Here is an 11,577-nt window from a genome sequence, read left to right as displayed (position 1 = left end):
AATGCAGTTCTCTTTTGGATACTGTGGCCTCACATAACATAACTGTTCCAGCAGACCCAAATCACTGAGCCTTTTAATCTATTCCTCTACTAGCTGCTGCAGCAATTCACATAGTTCAACCTCACTCACTCTGGGTGACTTTTTCCTGGCTTCCACTAGAAATCCAAGCAGCAATTTGTGCCATTGTCTGGATTTTCACCAGAATATTAAATCACATCTCCAAGTCAATAAACTCTTCCTGATCCAGACTTATGGTCCAGCCCTTTTGATGGAGCACCTGCTGTATCCAGTTCCATAAGTTCTTCCCTGGCCCTGTGTGCATGCCTGCTACATATCATAGCTCCTTTGGGATACTATTTCCCCTCTCATTAGGGCCAACACTTCCCCAGCTGCACTGTTGTGTCTTAACACTTACTTTAAGTCTGTTGGCCAGGAGAAGAGGTCAGGAAAACTCCTGAGAGGGCATCTGTTGCTTTGTGTGGGAGAAACCTCTATATTATCTTTCCATGTGGGAGGAGTGCTAGTTCTTAATGGGGAAGGGTAGGGATCATTCTGTACATTCAGAGAATGGTGGGGACTCAAAAATCTTCATTAGATGTGAAGCATGGTGTAGCATCCTAGGATCTGAAGTCAGCATAAGAACCCTGACTCTGTTGAACATTCAACCATCTTTGAAGCTCAGTAACTGACTATTGAATACTGATCTTGATCTTCATCTTCTTCTGCTTGCAAACTGCATGAGTGGTGGGCTGTTTTTTAGCTGCCAAGTAGACTCTTGCTCTTACACTTAGCTTTCAATTATTTCTTAATTTCTGCCAGCTTTTCATTATCTACTTTTAGGGCAGCAATGAACTCAGTAAAGATTATTTAATTCCATTATCTTTATATTTATTAACCACCCTGCCCCTGCCCCATACAGTTCAAATGCCTGAATCCTCAGCACTAGGGTGTAGCCCTCCCCAGATAGTCTCCCAGGTGGCCACAAGTAAAAGTTTTAACAAGTGGAATACTCCCTTGTGCCAGAGGCTGTCCATGCTCCACTTGCCACTGAGGGTGGGATCTACATTGCCAGCTGAGGAGTGAGTGACAGCTACCCAGACCCAATCTATTGCTTGCCTTCTCAGACCATTCCTGGTACCAACTATGCCCATTGGGTGATCTGGACATCAGATGCTGAGACAAATATTTTATTGGAGGGTAATACCTACGAAAGGAAAGAGTAAAAAAGAGGTAATCAGTCTACCATGAAGTACTAAGAATGTCTCTGCCAGCCTGGTAGGGAGCTCTGGGGAAAAGATATATGTTGGAGGAAAGCTGATTGGGGGCAGTCCTGTCCTTAGCTTTAATCAGTCTTTGACTGAGAGCCAACGTAAAATAATTGATCTTAGATCAAAAGCTAAGGCAGACACTGAAGAAGCTAAGAGCTGGAGGTTATCAGCTAACCACATTCCTCACAGCTGGACAGTGGGTCTCTTCTTGAAGAGGGATCTGCAGACCACATCATTGTGTTTGCCAGAGCTCTCAAAAATATCTGCTTCTGTACTTTGATTTCTGAATCCGTTTCTGATTGTAACAATAAATCCAGGAATAGGAAGTTTCAAATGTTGCCCTTGCTGGAGATGTCTTCACTTCTCCAAGGGAAAGGTTGGACACACATGGCAGGTATCTGGCAGTGTTAAACCGAGAGAAAGGGCCTCAAGGGGAAATGAACTCATGTGCACTGATTAGGTCAGTATCTTGATTTCAGGTGTGTGCCCTAACCTGCTATTTACCTTTCCATGTATTTAATTCTTGATTTCAGTGAGACTGCAGTTTGAAATAAAAGGATGGAATACTGCTAACACATCTTACATTAATTAATTAATTAAGGAACGTAGGTATTTTTTAAAAAATACAGTAGAGATTTTGGAAATGTTCAAATTAGAAATATATTACTGGTTTCAGGGCGCCTGGGTGGCTCAGTCATTAAGCGTCTGCCTTCGGCTCAGGTCATGGTCCTGGGGTCCTGGGATCGAGCCCCGCATCGGGCTCCCTGCTCCGCGGGAAGGCTGCTTCTCCCTCTCCCACTCCCCCTACTTGTGTTCCCTCTCTCGCTGTGTCTCTCTCTGTCAAATAAATAAATAAAATCTTTAAAAAAAAAAAGAAAAGAAATATATTACTGGTTTGAGGAAGTTCAATGGAAAAATACTAACAATTAGACATCTAGAATATGTGTTTTCCTATCTGGACTACTATAGCTCGGATAATGTGCTAAGTTAAGGTTGGATTGTTTGAATTTTACTTTTTTACTCTCCATGAAAAAATAGGCTTACCCACTAGAGAAGTGGTTACTGAATAATATTGCAGAAAATCTAATTCTTTTAAAGCCTTCTAGAAGCACACAATTTAATTATGTCTCTTCTATCTACTTCAACATTTATTACACTTGTTAATTAAAGCATGTCTCCAAAGACCTCTGCTTGCCAACCATGTATAACCCTGGCTGGAAGTGCCCTACATATCTAAAGGTAAAGAAATTTAATACAATTATTGTCTAAGGCAGTCCAGATTGGCCTTCCTCTTCAGGGGAACAACATATACTTGAAAGAAAAAAACACTTAAATTTTGTATAAATGATATTTTACTAATCTACATTGGTCTTTGCCAGTGCATTATGCATTTATTTGTGAATTTAGGACTCTTAAGTGTGGCCTAGCACAAACAAAAAGACAAATTTATTACAGGAGTGATAGGGAAAATTGCTATCTAAAACAACTGCTGCCTAAGGAGGGTGGACACTGTAAAATTAATTTCTTTCCTATTGCATCCTTAGAAGGATTTGAATATGCAAATCTGAACTTTGAGCTAAAATTCAAAGCAGTGCTCTGAGGATAATTTGTAGCTCTCCTGAAGAGATATTGAGGAGGGGAGATGGTATAGAGGAAGAAAGGAATCAGTATGATGAGGAAAAGCTGGAATTCTAAATGGGGAAATAGGGCCATCCTGGAATGGGGTGTTCAAAAATTTAATACTAAAAATTCATTGCTTCCATTTTTTTGTTGTAAATCCTTTTCTGGCCTCTTCAAACCTTCAGTAGAATCTGTCATGCCTATAAATGCTGTATTTGAGAATCAGAGTACTTTGTTGTTGTTGTTGTTGTTGTTTTGAAGTTTAATTGTTTTTAAGAATTACAGAAAGAGATTGAGGCCAAATCCCATGATTGGACTGACACAAATAGGAGAGGAACATCATCAGTCAGAAAAAATTAACAGGATTAATTCAGCAGATGCCAAAAACCATGAAAATCTAAGCCACTTCCACATTCCACTCCCCACCTCCCAATTCCTAGTGATTAACAGAAATACTGGGAAGTTTTACAAATGACCCACAAATAGTGGAATTAGGGTTCAAGTCCATTAGCCAGGTCTCAAGGGGCAGGTGATCCAGTTAAAATCTGAGTTGCATAGGGATACTGGAATCTAAGAATAAGGATACACATAGGTCTCTGTAATAATGGAAGCAAAAACTCAGTTTCCTCAATAGCTCATCTCAGTTTCTTTAGGTGCATTAGCTTTTTTAAATTTTAATTTTACTGTGCTAAGAGCACTTAACATGAGATCTACCCTCTCAACAGATTTTTAAATGTACAGCACAAATTATTAGCTGTTTGCAAAAGTCAGAACTGTTCTCACAGATGAACATCTAATCTGTTTTTTAGAGGCCTCTGTGGGAAAGTAAGTTTTCAATGTCCAATAGGCACAGTTTCGTACAAGGGATCTCTAGAATGTACTTATCTTGTACAACAAAACTTTATACCTGTTGTATTTGTTTGTATTCGTCTTACTTAAGACTTTTTTTCTCCACATAGTAGAAAACTTGACTTTCAACAGCTACCAGGAAGGAATGATCACACTTGCTGTCCTAAATCTTAGGGAAAGGTATGATTATGTTTGACTCAGATCATTTCTGATGATATCCTTTGTACCAGCCAACTTGCACTGTACACTAGGACAAGGATTTTGTTTTTAGAGTACCAGCATTTTTAGATGTATTATTCCTATATTCCTATAGTCATCCATTTATTCTTCTGATGTATGCATTGGGAGTTTTGCAACCCCCAAAATGTAACAGGTGTTTTAATCCACTAGTTACAGAATATTATAAACTGCCTTTTCCAATCATAAATCATGTCAACATAGAAAAAATAACATCTACTAAGAAAATTTAGGACATGGCAGCAAATTATTAATAGAACAATTGAGACAAGGGGAAGGATACACTTATTATAGTCAGGAATAGATGATTGATGGTAGAGTGAATTTTTTTCATGAAGAATTTATGTTACACTCCCCAAAGACCATCTGGAAAGCCTTCTCTGGATGTTTACCTGTGTGTTTTGAGTTTAATAACAGTTCTAGACATCTCTTAATTAATCACATCTGTCAAATGATGTTGGAGATAGACACCTACACATAATGTCTTCAAGGACAGTCACACATTAGTGACTAAGACCTTCATTCGCTCAGAAAAAGAGACTTGAAAATGTGATATATACTGATTTTCAACTGCTCTATCTTAAATCTCACAGAATATAGTATACTTAGGGTATGTTTAAATATATGCTTACATGTGTAGGTGTGAAAGTGTATACATGCATAAATGTCTTTGATTGGTGATATTTCTGATCTTCATCACCAACATTATGCTCATATGTCATGCAAACATAATGATGTCAGACTGGCTGTTCTTTCTAAATTGTGTTTCTATGGGGGAGGGGCTGGGAGGAAAAACAACTCCCCTTTATTTGCATTGTTCTTGTGGTTCCTTCATTATTCTTGAAGTTTTGTTATAATATACAGGAGTAATGAATTAACCCTAAAATCTCAGTTGCTTAACCCAACAATATTTTCCTCTTGTTCATGAAACAGATCTAGAGCAAAGCTAAAGTTGGGTAGTGCCTTGGATTCAGTCACTCAGGGATTTTGGCTGACAGAGGCCCCACTACCTTATATCTGAACCATCTAGAACACATGGTTTTTTCCCCACCCATGTGATGGGCAAAGAAGGCTCCATAAAACCTTTCACTGGTAATGAAGTGTTTCGCTCTGGAAAAGACATGTAATTCCATTGACCAGAACTAGTCACATGGCCCCACCTAACTGCAAAAGGACTGGGAAGTATAAGAGAGTACATGAAATAATCGGTGAGCTGTCTTTGCCACACTATATCCCAGAACTATATTTGTTGGGCAAGAGAAATTTTAATGAACCAAGTGAAAATTTTAAATACCAAACTCCTTGTTCCTTTCTCTTTATTCCAATGGCAAAACACATATTAAACATGATGACATATTTAGAGTCCTAACTCACTTTCCTCCTGATTTTCATGCTGAGGGCACTGTTGTTCTTTCAACAGGCAGCTAGCTCATGAGTTGGATGTGGATTACTAAGAGAAGTACTGAGAGCTTTAAGGTGACTCTGCTTAGAGAAAATAAACATACAAAATCCCCCACATACAAAACCAAACCACTATTTATGTGGCATAAAGTTAATTTCTGGTTGAGAACTTACTGTTTAGAGTCAAAAAAATTAGCCTTAGTTTTTGCACCTCTTTGACCCATTCTTCACTTTCTCTTTCAACCTCCATCCCTAATCTCCTTCTAATGAGGAACAGGTTGAGCAAACAGAACCAATTCCTATCTCTAGCTATTTACCATAAACCACTGCCTCTTTATTCAATCTTTCCCCTTACGACCCTTTTTAGAATTAGAGTTGATGAAAACCAAATGAGATGTTGGTGAGCTACAACACTAATCAGAGATAACCAGCAATATTCACATTGTAGAAAACATTAAACCTTCTTTTAACACCTTAAAGATTATTCTTTTCATTTAATAATAACTTAAAGAGTAATCCAAAAGGAATGTGCTGATTTTAATAGCCGCAAAATGTCTAGCTATTTAATAAAATATCACAAACTGGTCTTGAATTACATTCAGAAGCAATTCAAATTACATGCAGAGAGAGATATATTCTCTGGTGGAGAAGCCTGTAGTGAGTCTTATTTATAAGATCAAAATCATTTTTGCTTCATTCAAATATGAATATATACTTATACAACAATTTAGGAAAAGACTTTGTGGAATATAGGTCTGGATGAATTTCTTGTGGTACCTATTTTTGTAAGTTTTTTAAAACATTGAAATCACTGTTGTGGGTTCTTAGGGATGAACCATCTGTCACAAATCAGAATCAACATTGATTGTAGCTTATTAAGAGGAAAAGTTGCTAGCAAAAACCATTTAAAGTGTAAAACTGGATATTGAAAACTTTCTTTCCCAGAGAGCTCTTTAAGAAACAGATTAGATGTTCATCTGTGAAAATAGTTCTGACTTTTGTAAATAGATAATTATTTCATATAGTAGAATCACTAAAAAGGTGAGGAATGCATGGGGACAGAAGGAAGGCAGAGGAGTATGAGCCTGTGTATGCATGTATGGGTGTGAGAGAAAAAGAGAGAGGGAGAGAGAGAGAGGAGGGGCTGCATATCTCAGGAGAATTACATTTGTTTGTAGGTACCTGAACTGAAAATATGAAATTGCTTTTGAAGTTAGTTCACAAACTAGAACATATATTATAAACTGGAGTGCTATTAAATAAGTTGTAACTTATGTAAGTTAATGTGAGTATTCTAATTTAATATGTTACCACAGTTCAAATATGTCTACCTTGTTGACAAAAATGTCATAATAGGAATGATAGCATCAAGATGTTGACATAGGTCATTCCCAACTTTGGTCTCCCTCACAAGAAGACCAACTAGTAATTATCCATAGACAAGACACCATTGTGAAAATCCCAGAAACTGGAGGTGAGGCTAAAGCACCCCTTGGACCACAAAGACCAAACAGGACCACATTTCAAGGGTAAGAGGAGTGGCTACACTCTGACTGCATTGCCTCCCACTCCCTCTACCCCAAGAACAACACTGCATTGCACTGAGATAGCCCCCCGGATTTAGATTTCTCCAGTGGAAAAAAAAGAGCCCAAGGTGAACACCCAGCTCCCTCAGCTTTTTATCTAACACACTCACAACAAACAACTCAAAATGGTTAAAGATTAAATGTAAAATCTCAAACCATAAAACTCCTAGAAGAAAACACAAGGAAAAGCTCCTTGACATTGGTCTTGGCAATGATTTTATGGATAGGATAGTCAAAGCATAAGAAACAAGAGCAAAAATAAACCAGTGGGACTAACTATACCAAACTAAAATGCTTCTGCATAGTAAAAGAAATGATAAATTAAATGAAAAGCCAACGTATTATCCAAATAATGAAATTAACTATTCATTTCCACATGAGATTATAAACTCTTTGCAGGCAGGGAACTTGTTATACTTTTGAATTTTCCATAATATCTGTTAAGACATGTGAGTATATAATAAATATTTCTTGTTTAATTAATTTAGTCAACATTAAATCTGACTTTTGCATAAGGATACTTTTTTTTTTTTAAAGATTTTATTTATTTATTTGAGACAGAGAGAGAGCGAGCACAAGTGGGGATGAGGGTCAGAGGGAGAGGGAGAAGCAGACTCTCCACTGGGCCGGGAGCCTGATGTGGGGCTCGATTCCTGGACCCCAAGATCATGACCTGAACCGAAGGCAGACGCTTAACCGGCTGAGCCATCGAGGTGCAACCCCCTCCTTTTTTAGAGAAAGAGAGAGAGTGAGTAGGTGAAAGGGCAGAGGGAGAGGGAGAGAGAATCTTAAGCAAGCTCCAGGCCCAGCACTGAGCCCGACATGGGGCTCAATCTCAGGACCCTGAGATCATGACCTGAGCGAAAATTAAGAGTCAGACACTCAACCAACTGAGCTACCCAGGCGCCCCCATAAGGATACTATTCAACCTATCAATGCTTGGAGGTTTGTTTTCAGAGTAGAGCAAACTTCTTTATACAATGAAGAACCTAATGACCTTTTCCATAAATACATTTCACAGGTAGAAGAGTACTCTTTTGTACTTTGAAAAGTATGATTTACTTAATATCAAAATAAATGCTTTGCTCATATAAAAGCTATAATAAAATATTAGTAATAAAATAATAAAAATATTTTTCTTAGAAGAAAAAGAAAAGAAAAGCCAACATACAGAATAGGAGACAATATTTACAAGCCATGTATCTGATAAGGGATTAATATCTAAAATACATAAGGAACTCCTACAACTCAGTAGGAAAAACACAAGTAGTCCAACTAAAAAAAGGGCAAAGGATCTGAATAGACATTTTTCCAAAGAAGACATACAAATGTCGAGCAGCTACATGAGAAGGTGTTCAAAACCACTAATCATCAGGGAAATTCAAATAAAAACTACAGTGATAGAATGAGCCAGCAGCTGGATATCACGAAGTTCTGGGCGGGTCAGCTTCGGAATGGAAAAGAGTGTGCAGAGCAGTTAACCCTGCAACACAGAACCCAACAATCTGTAAAGTGAAGTCCTCAGAAATCAGAAGAGTAAGGAACTTCAGCAGTTTTCAGTAGAAATCTGGAGGTGCATTTTCATTGGTTAAAAAATGAGTACTCTTGAAAGTTTAGAAACCAATCCAGTCCGAGGAGCAGGAGATGGAATAGAAACTAAGAAGCCACCTAAATCTGTTATGCCTGGAGTCCAACCCATAAAGGATCACATCCTTCAAGAATCCACGAAAGACAGCAGTTCCATCAGGGAGCCCAGGAGTTCAACTAAGGAAGATTCTCACTGAAAAAGCAGTGGAAGTAGAAACTGTAAGAATATTAGTTCCCAACACTGCTCTAACCCATGATATCCCCAACAAAAATGCAAAGGTGGAGTCTCTGGGACATCATAGATGAGACTTCCTTGGTCAGTCAGAGAGAGTCGTAGAACCCAGGAAGGAACTATCAGAGGTAAAGAATATATTGGAAAAGCACAAGAACTCTTTTTTTTTTTTTAAAGATTTTATTTATTTGACAGAGAGAGACACAGCAAGAGAGGGAACACAAGCAGGGGGAGTGGGAGAGGGAGAAGCAGGCTTCCCACAGAGCAGGGAGCCTGATGCGGGGCTCGATCCCAGGACCCTGGGATCATGACCTGAGCCGAAGGCAGACACTTAACGACTGAGCCACCCAGGTGCCCCAAGAAAAGCACAAGAACTCTTAAAAGTTACTACAGGACAAAGATCTTTCAAACCAGCTCAGTGTACAGAGGTCAACTGTGAATTTAAAAAGTTGCTAGTGGCTTCTGTTGGGGATGATAGTCAGTATCACTTTGAATGTCTAGTCCGTGAGAAAAATCAGCTTATTTTAGAAAACGAAGCCCTAGGTCAAAACACAGCTCAACTTTCTGAATAGTTAGAACATATATCAATATAGTGTGATGTATGGCAAAGTAAATTCCTCACAAGCAGGATTATAGCAGATGAGTTAACCAACTCCAGAGCAGATTCACGGCATCAAAACCCTGCTGCACAGAGTGCTATTCAAAATCTCCTGAGTGAATGGAATAGTTTTGTCAGGAAATGACAATTACCCAGAAATTGTTGGAGGAGCTCTTAGTCTCCCTGCAGTGGGGAAGAGAGCATACTTGCTACCCTAGTACACAGCCTTACACCATAGCAGGACTAGCATTAACAAATCACAAGTTGGCAAAGGCAGTAAATGCTCATCTTCTGGATAATGTTGGCACTAACAGTCAAAAGAAGATTCCATCAACAGTTGAATTCTGCAGCACCCCAGCAGAAAAAAAATGGCTGAAAGGGTTCTACTCATTTTGGATCCAGTTACCTGTACAGAAAGCTCACCTGATAATCCATTTTCTGAGTTTTCACCTTACTTGCTACAAATAAAAATATTGGATGACTTCATCCTTATACAGATATGAAAATACCACTTTCAGTTGTAGCAATCACTGCCAGGAAGAACTCATGGTCCTTTAATATTCAGTATGTTGGAGGCATGGCTTTAGGCACTTGCTTCTCACCCAAGAGTCAATACTATTTGGGAGTTCTTATAATGGTAGAAGTAATATCACTTTCTATTTAAGTAATATATATTACTTATACCAATGATGTTTCATGTACTGGACCACAGATTACCCTGTTTCAATAACTATCTCAGGGTAAGAAAAGAATGAAACTGTGAGGATATATTTAAAGTAGATGACACTTCCCAGGCATTACATAATGCTTTTCCTAAAGGACTCTGAAAGAAAAAGAGTCTATCTTTATTTTAGGCCCTAAGGTATATCTTGCTATGTATTTAATATGAGCAGATTTAATTGTGGTACTCTCTAATGCAGGGTGGGTCACGCAGCCACACCCATTCACTTATTGTTGTCTATGGTGGTTGGTTTTTTTTAAGATTTTATGTATTTGTATGTGAGAGAGAGAGAGAGCACAAACAGGGGGAGCGGCAGGCAGAGGGAGAAGGAGGCTCCCTGCTGAGCAGGGAGCCCGATGCGGGGCTCGATCCCGGGACCCTGGGATCATGACCTGAGCCGAAGGCAGACGCTTACCCGACTGAGTCACCCAAGTGCCCCGTCTATGGTTGTTTTATTGTTTTTTTTTTTTTTTTTTTTGCCAACAGTAGAACTGAATAGATGCAACAGGGCTTGTAAAGCCTAAAATATTTCCTATCTAGCCCTTTACAGAAAAAGTTTTTTGGCCCCTACTCTAAAGGAATAAAAGCTGGCAGGGGGATGGGAAGAGGGAATGTTTGTTCCCTTTTTGGTGATTTTTGGGGGCTACAAAAGAGGCTTATGGAAATACTATGGGTGAAGGGACTAGTATTTTAAAACTAAATGCTATATGTTAGGAAAATTAACATTTTACAGCCACAATAGCAAGTGTTTCAGCAACATATGTTGGTTTTGTGTGGGGAACCCTATAGTTTGAGTGGATGCAACTTGACATATATAAAAGAAATAGATTCTATTGAGCTCATTTTGACAAATGCAACACAATAGGAATATCCAATTTGACATAAAATATGGAGAAAGTAGGATCTTTCTAGAACATTGTACAAACTCAAAATTGCAATCCCTCAATTAATTTATATTAATATATATTTTTGTTTACTTATGATGGGCCATCATGAAACATCCTTTTATAGGCCTTTAAAAATATCCACAATATGTTTATACCAAATTACATTCTATTAGGTTCAGAATTGCCTATCAAAAGAGAAATCTTCTAAAGACAGATCTGGTTAAATAACATATTATAATGTTAATGATTTTTTTGGTCTGAATTATCTGAGTTATACTCTGAAATGGCAATAAATTTCTCTACATTCTTTAAAAAAACTACAATGGGATATCATCTGACACCTGTTAGGATGGCTATTATCACAAAGATGAGAGATAACAAGTGCTGGCAAGCGTGTGGAGAAAAGGGAACCTTGCACAACATGGGAATATAAATTGGTACAGCCATTATGGGCAACAGTACGGAGGCTCCTCGAAAAGTAAAAAATAGAATTACCAAATGATCCAGTCCATTCCACTTCCTGGTATTTATCTAAAGGAAATGAAATTGCTGTTTTGAAAAGATACCTGCCTCTCTTGTTCATTGCAGCAT

General features: G+C 38.3%; 1 pseudogene; it reads left to right on the top strand.

The window, feature by feature from the left end:
* Positions 1-8,556: 8,556 nt before the first annotated feature.
* LOC116630455 lies at positions 8,557-9,936 on the top strand (annotated as a pseudogene).
* Positions 9,937-11,577: the final 1,641 nt, after the last annotated feature.

Source organism: Phoca vitulina, unplaced genomic scaffold (genome assembly GCF_004348235.1).
Source record: "Phoca vitulina isolate PV1807 unplaced genomic scaffold, GSC_HSeal_1.0 scaffold4, whole genome shotgun sequence".
Lineage (NCBI taxonomy): Eukaryota > Metazoa > Chordata > Mammalia > Carnivora > Phocidae > Phoca > Phoca vitulina.
The sequence above is the reverse complement of the archived record's forward strand: the minus strand, read 5'-3'. Positions and strand labels throughout refer to the sequence as shown.